An 11,803-nucleotide genomic window follows, 5' to 3' on the forward strand; every position below is an offset into this window, starting at 1 on the left:
GAACTTGAACATACAATTTAGATAGGTTCGGGCCGCTTATGTTGCGTAATACCCTATTTTGCTTATGTTTGGAGGGGATCCCTGACTCGCATTATATTACCAGGGGCAGGGTTACAGGTCGGTTGTTGTACAAGAGTACTAGTCGGATTCGACCAGAGACTCCTACTCTAATTGTTATGAGTAGTTTCCTAATTCTTGACTAGTCCTTGCCTGCCATGTAGACCACACCGTCCTGCACCGTAGTCTTCGTGCCTGATACGTCTTGGTGTACAGCCTAGTATTCTAGGACTGTCTAAGTCTCCCAGTAGGCCCATAGGTGTATGGCCGACATGATGAGCGGCAATTGCTAGTAATATTCAGATAGCTTCAAGTCTTGCCACCGGTTCAAATGTTTCTCCAAAATCCAATCCCTCAATTTGAGTGAACCCTTGAGCAACCAACCTTACCTTGTTTCTTGTCACCACGCCATTCTCATCTTGCTTGTTGCGAAACACCCATTTTGTTCCAATGACATTTTGCTTGGGTGAGGACCAATGGTGATCACTCTTGGATGATGAGTGATTGACAACGTTATGTTGGAATGATGTTGCTCTTGGCTTTTGATGTGCAAATGTAGGATGCGGTGTGACGGTCAACAGCATGCGGTGAAGGTCAACTGAAAGGTTCATGCTAATGGACCAAGGGCGGTGAAGGATGAACGTGAGTAGGCTTGGACCGATGGACCCGAGGAGTCCGGGCGGAGTCATGGGTGGCACATATGGTGCATGGAAGAGCAAGAGAACATGATGGGATGGAGACTGTTGGAGGTATGCCCTAGAGGCAATTATAGAGATGATGATATCTGATTGTATCCATGATTTGTATATTGTGTTCATTGAATATCCATTAAAGGCTACTTGAATTGATCTGCAATTATGTGAATTGTATGTGGAACTCTTTACTTGTATGGTTATTCTAAAAGTTGTCCCTAGTCGGAGTTCATGTGTGGACACACATGAATATTAGACTAGTACATGTATTAGTTGATGACTATATTTCACAAGTCATGGACATGGAGATGTCAAACTAATAATGTAGGCATATGTAGAGACATGTGCTAGGACTGACCCAACGCGAGAAGTAGTTACCTCTTTACACAACATGTACGCTTTGTCCTTAGACCTCAGATTGTCGCATGTATTCAAGATGTGGATCGACTTACTTAGGGGCTATCAAACGCTACACCGTAACAGGGTAGTTAAAAAGGTAGCTCTCGGGTTTGTCATGAAGCATGCTGTGAGGCATGGTCAATCAAGATGGGATTTGCCCCTCTCTGATTGAGAGTGATATCTCTGGGCCCCTCGAGTGACCGGATCCGAAAATGCATGGCCATGCTACGTACGAATAAGAGTTAACCTACAAAGGGATTCCGAATCACAGGATCGAGAAAGAGCGGTCGGCTTGAAGCTAGACCAAATATCGTGAGGCAAAGGGAATAGCATGTACATGATGTTGTGATGGTTCGTCTGATATGATCTTCGTGTGCGTATAGGAGTGGCACGTCTTGTTAGAGGCCGCTACCGGCTATTGGGCTGAGTAGTACTCAGGCCATGTCTATACGTATCCGAACCCATAGGGTCACACACTTAAGGGGCTGGAAGCTCAATTCGGATATGATCCGAGTTGGATCAGGTTTAGAAGTACTAATGGGCCTCGAACCTAGAGGCCCGTCAGGAACCTCTATAAATAGAGGGGTGGGGTGCCCTAGGGTTTCATCCCTTTTGGCCGAAACACATCTACCACGCCTCCCACGCCCTCGCCCAGTTGCAACTCGCGGACCTAGCAGTCCGGCTTGCGATGCTTCCTCCCTGCACGTGTGGATACCTTGGAGGTGCTGCACCTGCAGCACTTGGACGAGCCACGACGAGCCGCCGACGAGCCACAACGAGCCGACGACGAGCCGCGGTACGAGGACGACCTTGCTACACGTGGATGAGTTGCTGAGGAGCTGCTCGACATTGACGTGATCGACTTCGTGTTCGACTATGTTGATCGACTTCGCTACCCTGACGCGATTCGACATCTTCCGCACCAGTGCGTCAAGTGGTAATCCCGTGATCCATATATGGCAGTTTTCCTGGTTTACATGGTAGAAAAAATTTATTTTGCGCTAGCTTAGCCTACCTCGTAGCACAATAGAGATGGCATCGGTCGAGTCAAGCAGGACGGAGACGAGTCAAGTAGGCGGCCTGGGAGCCGGGAGCGAAAGACTTGGAGGCGTCAAAGGCTTGGCGGAGACCGAACACGCATCGACATCAAGGAGGTCATGTGGCGGCCAAGCGGAGATAGACGGTTTGAGTGGTTTGGGCCTCAAAACCACCCCACGCACTCAGGTTTGCCAGTTTGGGCCTCAAAACCGAGGGCGAGCCCGGTAAAGGAGGGCACGTGGCACAATCGCAAAGCTTGCATCGAGGCGAAGCAAAGTCGTGAAGGTGGCGTGTCCATCTAATGAGCGCAGAAAAACTTGGACCAAAATTCCCCTGCGTGGGTAATTATCCTAGTTGTAGTTATAGGGGTAGTTTGGTCATCCATCCCAGACTATAAATATGGGTGGATGGCTGTTCATTTCAAAATATCTTTTCAAAAACCCTAAATCATTTGGTTAGAAGCTAGCCAAGTGCTTAGTGAGAGAGCAGAGAGGGAGATTAGAGGGTGATTTACTCCTTTTCTCTTGATTTCTTCATCTTTAGTGGGTGGATGAAGGGAGGAGGCTATTCCTCATCTTGTAAAGATGATTTCCTTGTGATTTGGCTTTAATAGATGTCTTGATTCGTGCCAAATCTTTGATTCCCGAGCGTTTTTCCTTTTCAGTATTTTCGGAGCATTTTTCGTGGGATTTGCATTCTTTGCGTTTGAGTCCAAATCCTTCGAGGTTTGTTGGGAGAATATTTTGTTGGGTCCCTTGTGAACATCTTTGAAGTGATCCCCCCCCCCTCAAATCCTCCACGGATTCGGATTAATTTGGCTTTTCCCCAAAAACCACTCCTTTCTTGTGTTCTTGACCGAAATCATGAATTCAAAGGGGGAAGTTTTGATCTTTTTTGAGGAGATCTTTTGGGAATAGCTTTGGTATGTTTTTGAGGATCTATGGTTAAAATTTCATGAATTTTGGAGGTCATTTGATCGAATTTTGAAGTGTTCACCTAAATTTTTTGGGTTGTTTTTTCTGAGCTGTCGGAAGTTCCGACACAGGACCGGAAGTTCCGATGAGTTAATTTTTGAAAACCCAAAAGTTCCTATCAGCAGTTTCTCAATACTTTCGATAGGTACTGGAAGTTCCGATATGGGGTCAGAAGTTCCGACGAAACCACGGAGGACCCCTCTCGGAGTTTTCAAGACAGTTCCGATCCCACCTTCGGAAGTTCCGATAAGATGTTGGAAGTTCCGATACCTGGAAGGTGTTTTAGGTTGTTTTTGCATAAATCTTTTGTGTTTGCTTCCGTGTTGCTTCTGAGCCTTCCTAGCATTGTTCCTAAGGTCAGTAGGTCCACTGTGACTACATGATCTTGACAATAGCTAGAAGAGAGGGTTGAAGGTTACTTTGAGACTTAGATCGAATTTCATGGAGAGTTTTTGAATAGGCTCCCATTCACCCCCCCCCTCTGGTCACCTATTTTGCTCCTTCATTGGGGCATTCCACTAAGGACCAAACTTCATTCCGAGTGAAGTTGTTGAATTCTTCTTGCATGGCCACCACCCAATCCGGATCGTCCAGCGCCTCATCTACCTTAAGAGGTTCCAAAGAGGAAACAAACGAGTAATGTTCATGAAAATTTGCTAATCTAGAATGACTAGTTACCCTTCTTTGGTACTTCCCAAAATATTATCGAAGGGATGATCATGTTGAACACTTTGATGAACTCTTCGATGTGGGTTAGGAGCTTGATGTTGTATCAAATCCTCGTTCTCATCTTGATGTTGTGCACTTTCATCAATATTTCCGGAATTTCCGGAAGTTTGTCCAGAGTTTCTGAAACTTGTGGAGTTTCCGGAAATTTCTCCAAAGTTTTTGAAAGTTGCGGAATTTCCGCAAGGTTCTTTAAAATTTCCAAAACTTGCAGCGGTTTCTTGATTTGTAGGTCCATGACTTATGACACAATCATCTTTCTTCTCTTGAGGCTTGATTTCTCTTGTGGCCATCTTCTCAATAGCTTGCGATGGAGGTTCTTCATCATCTACAACATGTGAAGTAACTTGCTCTACTCGAGAGCCGTTAAATTCATCAAATGTCACATCACACGCAACTTCAACACAAACGGTAGTTTTGTTGAAGACACAATAGCCATGAGCATTTGAGGCATAACCAAGAAAAAATCCTTCATCAACTTTAGGTGCAAACTTAGAGCTTTTGGGCTTCTTTTTGAAAATGAAGCACTTACTTCCAAAAACTCTAAAGTAAGACATGTTAGGCTTTTTATCGGGTAAAAGTTCGTAGGCGGTTTCGTGCAACATCTTGTGAAGATATAGATGGTTGATAGCATGACATGCCATGTTGACTGCTTCCATCCAAAATTTATCCGAGATCTTGTATTCATCAAGCATTGCCCTTGCGGCTTCAATAAGAGTTCTATTCTTTCTCTCCACAATCCCATTTTGTTGTGACGTGTATGGGACAGAGAATTCATGACCAATGCCTTCCTTGTTAAGATACTCTTCAATATCTGTGTTCTTGAACTCGGTGCCATTATTGCTTCTTACTCTCTTGATCTTCACTTCAAACTAATTTTGTGCTCTGGTTGCAAATTTCTTGAATATTCCTTGAACTTCGCTCTTGTCATGCAAAAAGAACACCCATGTATACCGAGAGTAATCATCAATAGTGACAAAGCCATATTTGTTTCCCCCAATGCTAACATATGCCACGAGACCAAAAATATCCATATGCAATAATTCAAATAGTCTTGTGGTAGTGAGAATATTCTTGGAGGGATGAGGAGCACCAACTTCCTTGCTGGCTTGACATGCACTGCAAATTCTATTTTTCTCAAAATGCACATTTATTAGTCCTAGGATATGTTCCCCCTTTAGAAGCTTGTTAATATTATTCATCCCAACATGAGGTAGCCAGCGATGCCAAAGCCAACTCAAGCTAAACTTTGCCATTAAGCATGTATCAAGTTGAGCTTTATCCGAGGTAAAATCCATTAGATAAAGTTTTCCCTTGATTTCACCCTTAAAAGCAACGGAGTCATCACTTCTTCTAAAGATGGTCACACCCAGATTAGATAACAAACAATTGTGACCCATCTCACAAAATTGTAGTCCAAAGATTCAATCAAATAAACATTGGAAATTGAATGATCGGTTGAGACGGCAACATTACCTAGACCAATAATGGTTCCTTCACTATTATCACCAAATACTATCTTCTCCTTTGGATTTTTTTTCATTTCACATGAGGAGAACATCTTTTTCTCACCGGTCATATGATTTGTGCATCCACTATCAATCACCCATTTCGTTCCACCGGCGGAGTAAGCCTACAAAACAAATTAGGCTTGTGTTTTAGGTATCCAAAGAAATTTGGGTCCTAGAGCATTAGTCATAAGAATCTTGGGCACCCACACGCTCCTTTTGATAAAAATGCTCTTGGTGCGGTTACCCACATACATAGCGATCACTTTACCCTTGTGATCCCAAGTCAACACATAATCGGCATAGAAACCATTTTGTGAAGCATATGGCTTGGGCTTCTTGGCTTGCTTTGGTTCAGTGATCTTGGGCTTGTTTTGAGAGACATGGGGCTTGCCTTGTCTTTCTTGGGAGTTGTAGAAATTGATGGGCTTGTTGTACTCAAGTTGCTTACCATCAACTCTTGACCTAGTGGTTTCATACCATGTACCACCTTCTTTAACCCCATGCCCATAGTGTGGTTGTTCTTCACGAATGGAATGGGATCAAGTGATCCTTGCTCATACTTATCTAGTCCCTTTCCATCCTTGAAACCAAACTTCTTCATGTAGCTTGACCCAAAGCCATTTGTGTGATTCTCAAACTCACCCCTTTTGGAGGTGTCTTTTCTTCATTGAGAAGTGAGTTTGATAACCTAGCAATCTCTTTCTTCATAGCATGCATTTCGGTAATGTTAGTAGCACAAGTGATGAGGACATCCTAGAAAATGTGCCAAACCATGGACCAGTTGAAACAAGTCAAGCACCAATTACACCAATACAAGGACCTATCACACGAAGTCGTGCAAGGAAACTGCAGCAAGAGGTGAACTCTCTCCTTACTAAATTTGATTACCATACAAATGAGAATTTTATACTACCTAAATGTTCTACTTTTGTATTGCTAAGGTTTACGCATATTGGAGCTGCTGCTGGACTAAAGGAGACAAGTTACACCGAGAAGGAGACGAGTCACGCAGAAGCTGAACCATCACACTGACTCCTGACATCAGAGCCATGTTCCAAGAGACACACACACAAACTGGTCAAGATTCACCATGCATAATGCACATGGACAGAAAAATAATCAAGTCTTGCTTCACCTCTAACAAATGGCTTGTCTTTTTGACTTTCCATTAAGGAGTAATGACCATTTAAGTGAAGGCTGCTGGGGAGGCTGAAGATCATGCGAGGCTTCTCGGGAACCCCTATTTTCACCTTTTCATATTCCTTTATTTTTGTAAAAACTTATGGAACTTTCACACCTAGCTAGGAGGGAGCACGATTATGAATTAAGAAAAATCCATCAGATGGTGTTTCCAGCCAAGAGCTGTTGAGTGACTTACCCTAAAATTTCTTGCGAGTTCTTCATCGACTTGTGAGAGACTGATTCACCGGTATATATGTGAAGGTTTCTCTGGGACCCCCTAATTCATGCTCTATGGTTTCCAGTTAGGCTGCACTGTTTTGTGTGGATTAGTCCCAGTTTGTGGTTCTGCAGTCGTTCGGAGGTAGAGTCAAAGTCCATCAAGGTTTCGGTGCCTCTCTCCCCGTTGCTTGGTCACAACCAACCTTGACCAGGTCTAAAGCTATCCAGTTTGTGTTCTTAACTTCGTGGAGATCAAGTCAAGTCCAAGGATTCGGTGCCTCTCTCCTCGTTACTTGGCCACATTCCAAACTTTGTCAGATATAAAGCTAGTTATCCCACTGCATTGTTCAGCAAGTTATCTCTTGTCGTACCTACTACTGTGAAGATTGGGCCAACCCACGGGTTTTCCCCTATCAACAAGCATTTATAGCAACATTATAACATCTTGTACAACCATTGCTTGTAGAGGCACTAGAAGATATGGATGCATCATTAGAGTTGGATGATGTACTCTTCTTAAGAGTGTTGAGTTGAGCTTCAAGTGTCGTGTGATTGGCTTCCAAACTTTTGAGGTTCTCTTGAAGCACAACCTTTTCATTCTTAAGACTAGCACTAGTGTCCTTAGCTAAGGATAGTTCCTTAGTTAATTCTTCCACTTTCATCTTCTTTTTAGTAAAGGGATTTTCAAGGCTAAGAATTGTGTCAATTTTAGTCTTAAGCAAGTTCTCTTGCATCTTGAAACACTTCTTTTCATTTTCAAGGGAATATACCTTAGGTCCTCTAGCCATGAAGCAAGTATGAGTAAAGTCATCTTCATCATCGGTAAGGTCTTCAAACAAAGATGACTTAGAGGTTGGCACTTCAATAATCATTGTTGCCAAACCCACATTTTCATCAAAGTCCGAGATTTCTTCATTTGAGTCCCATTCTTGACCCAAGTGAGCTTCACCAACATTTTTCTTGTACTTGCTCTTGTCAAAATTGGATGAGTCATTTTTCTTGATCTTAACTTCCGGGCAATTAGCAATGAAATGACCTTACTTGCCCTATCCAAAGCATGGTCTCTTTGACTTCCTCTTAGTTTTTCTCTTATCTTTGTTCTTGTCAAAGAAACCTCTCCTTTTCATCACCTTCTTTATTCTTCTCATGAACAAGACTATCTCTTCCTCATCCATACTCTCACTATCACTATCATCACTATCCTTCTTGATAGTTGCCTTGGATGATGTGCTTGCTCCCTTCTCTTTGTTATTGTTGCTTGCCTTGAGAGCTACCCATTGTTCTTTTCTAATTGCTCATGAATCTTGGACATTTCTTGGGATAGCTTGGATTCCTTGACGATGATAAGATGTTCTTCAATTCTTCCAATCACATTCACCGGAGTGAAATTCTTGAACCCTCTCTTCTCCCTAATCAAGATAGGGAGTTGAACATCTCTAGCCATATAGGCCGAGAAAATCTTATCAACTACCTCTCTTCTTCCCCACTTGTCACTTTCAAGAGATTTTATCTTGTTAATGATCTTGTTCAACCTATTCTAGATCTCTTGTGGTGTCCATTTTCCTTAATGATGAAGCGGTTGAGTTCACTTTCCAATGCTCTTATCCTTCCTTCTCTAACCCTTCTTGCTCCTTGATGGTTGATGAAGAGAGTGTCCCATACTTCCTTAGCGGATTGCAACCTATCAATCTTATCAAATTCTTCAGCACACAATGAGCTCTTGATAAGATGCAAGACTTGATAGTTGCGTTGAATATCAATTCCATGTTCTTGTGTAAGAGTAGCATCTCCGCGTGGAAAAGTTATACCTATTTCAACAACATCCCAAAGTGCGGGGTTGACCACTATCAAATAGTCCCTCATCGAGTTTTTCCACTTGTAATAGCTTACCCCATCAAAATAAGGAGGATTTCCCAAGTTGATAGACCCGGATAAGGTGTTAAAATTTAAGCGACCATAATTGAAAGGGTTTGGTAAAACTCTCTTCATGGACCACGACGTCTGGAGCTGGTTGATCTTGCATCATCATAGTCGAAGTCGTCATTGGAAGAATCTTCACTTTCTTGATGCCTCCTTGCACTTGTGCTTGCTCCACCATCACCTTCTCCTTGAGCACTTGTTTGTGCTCCTTGTGGCAGCACGGGTTGTTGAGTGACATTTAGATTGGTGATATCACCTCCTTGAGGCACCTCTTGACTACCCTGCGTCGACACCTCGATACTCCAAGCGGTTAAGCTTTAGTCCGGAGACCAAAACTCTGATACCAATTGAAAGAATCTAGGATGTCGACTAGAGGGGGGGTGAATAGTCGAACCTGAAAATTTTTCACAACTTCGAACAAGTTTATTAGCAACTTCCAGAGTTTCCGGAGATTGTTCTGGAAATTCCGCAACTTACGGAATTCCTAGAGAAATCTACGGATTCTCCGGAGATACAAGATTTTGAACTACGACCTTATGTAAGACTTCCTCAAATGTAAATAAATGAATATAGGTTAAGCAACACGATATTCTAAACCTTTGGTACAAGATAGAACAGCTGAAACCTTCCTAGAAAAGTAGATTGAGCACAAACACTAAAAATATGTTCTATTCTTGAATATGAACAAACTTAAGAACAACAGGCATAAGAGACAAAGGATTTGTTTACCAGAGTTTAGCCTCACACCTTGAAGCCTACATCTTCGTTGAGGACCCACGAAGGATGGACTTTTCACACATAAGCCACTTTCCTCACTCTAGCGACCACAAAGATCAAGCTAGAGTCACTTACTCAATCATTGGGTAATACAAACTTCCCATAGGCAGCCACAACTTTGGATGCTCCACGGGCAACGTCTAGCCGGCTAGGAGCTTGAAGCTCCAAGACTAACAAACACGAAATCACCGGCTTGACGAAGAACAAGGTGCTCAAGAGATGGGAAATCAGTTCACTAGCACTTTCCCTTGCTCTCCCTTGAATCCCTCCTTAAATCCCCACCAAATCTTCACCTAAAGGCCAAGAGAGTAGTAAAGAGGGGCTTTGAATGCTTCTGAACAGCTCAAGTCAAATTTAGGTCGAGAGAAAGATTGTGGGAGAGGGTGAGGGGGTATTTATACCCCTTCACCCCGAAACTAGCCGTTGGGGGTTAAGTTTCGGAGTTTTTTGAAACTTTTTCTGGAAACTCCAGAACCCCTGGATTCTTCCGGAATAATTTTCGGAAATCTCTAGACCTCCAGAATTTTCCAGAATACTTTCCGGAAACTCTATAATCTCCAGAATATTCCGGAAAAATCCGAAGCTCTCAAATTAGCACCATTCTAAGTATCCCCATGTGATGTGCAGGTACAAAGGTTTCCTCATAGGTTGGTTAGGTCATCTTGAGCATCTTTTTCAATGTAAAGACCAAAGATTACACATTTCTCTTGATAGTGCGGCATTTCTATACTCAAATTCAAACAAAAATAAATTTAGCCATGCCCTTTATCTATTCATTTCCTTTTTGAGGGGTCAATCACAAGTGTTCCATGTCCATCATTCCTTTTAAACCTGCTTATGTACTTGAAAGTTCATTAGACAGTTAAGCTCGCATCATTAATCCACCAAAACCTACTTAGCGGGCCAAAATACTCTTCATTACATCGTGATACTTTGATAATTATGTGACATAAACCATCATTAGATGACACTAAATCATCTCCACCGTAATCTTGAAGTTGAACATCCGGGGATATCAAAATATTGAATCAGTGGTTAAAAATAATGGCAAGTCAGCAGTTATGCGGTGACTTCAGAGACTTGAATCTTGCCACTCCAAAGGATGTGTGTCAATGCCGATAGCTGACCTACTAATAGATTCGGCACTGAGCCTCTTGGATTGGATGCCCACTCAGATATAACTAGGTGCCAATCATCGAAGAAGATATTAACAAGACCACATTTAAATGCTTTGGTCAATATAATTAGTTAAGAGATTAATTTGCACCAACTAAAACATAAATAACTAATATCACACTTTCAAAATACTTAAGAGATAAAAATATATTTTTTTCCTTTTTCCCCGACTCCTCGAGGAACCATGAGCCAGCACAGGTTGAGGCAGAGTACGAAGTTGATTTTCTAGTTTTTTTAAGAAAAATGCAAATTTGCTCTAATACTTCCTCCGGAATTCTTGGATTTTTTTTTAACAAAGTTCAAGCCAATAGAAAATGACGCATACACCTTTTCTTAAAGCCCGTTGGATAGGTTTTACTTGGTGAAGCAACGATATTATCAGTTGGTGCTTCCTCCGTCTTAAATTATAGACCGTTTTAATTTAGCATTTCTAAATTTATAGATTTTTATTATAAATTTAGATATAGCGCATATCTAGGTGCATAGTAAAATCTAATCTATGATCTAGAAAAGTCAAAACATACTATAATTTGGGACACGATTAATTTAGGATGTACTCCCTCCGTCCCAAATTATAGGTCGTTTTAGTTTTTTTAATTTATAGATTTTGCTATGCATCTTGATATATATTATGTCTAGATGCATAGTAAAATGTATGGATATAGAAATACAAAACGACCTGTATAGAGGGAGTATCAGAAAATTAATCGCCGTGGGGTTGTTATTTTGCACGGGAAGTTATGTGTATACCTGAAATGCATTGTGTTCGTGCATTTAATTTAAATCGCATGATAATCCTTATATTTGTAGACGGACGCATCACTAAATTTGCAATTGCTTTTTTGCTATACTACAATCTGAGTCCTCGCCATCGATTCACTCCCATCCTCTGAAGCAGTAGCGGATGCAAAGAATGTAGCAAAGGAGTGCTTGTCCTATTTGACAGCGCTCTAGAAAAATTTTAGATCACTTAGAAAGGTATTTTGTTTATAGAAGCAATTTTGTAACTCAAAAGCAATTTATAAGAAGAGCGAAATGCAGGTCCATCAACTGGAGGTGTCACTTAAATCCATGAATTCTGAAAGTGTACTCTTAGATCCATAAACTTGTTAAGTTGTTCGTCGCAAGTCCA

This window comes from Setaria viridis, chromosome 2 (genome assembly GCF_005286985.2).
Source record: "Setaria viridis chromosome 2, Setaria_viridis_v4.0, whole genome shotgun sequence".
Classification (NCBI taxonomy): Eukaryota; Viridiplantae; Streptophyta; class Magnoliopsida; order Poales; family Poaceae; genus Setaria; species Setaria viridis.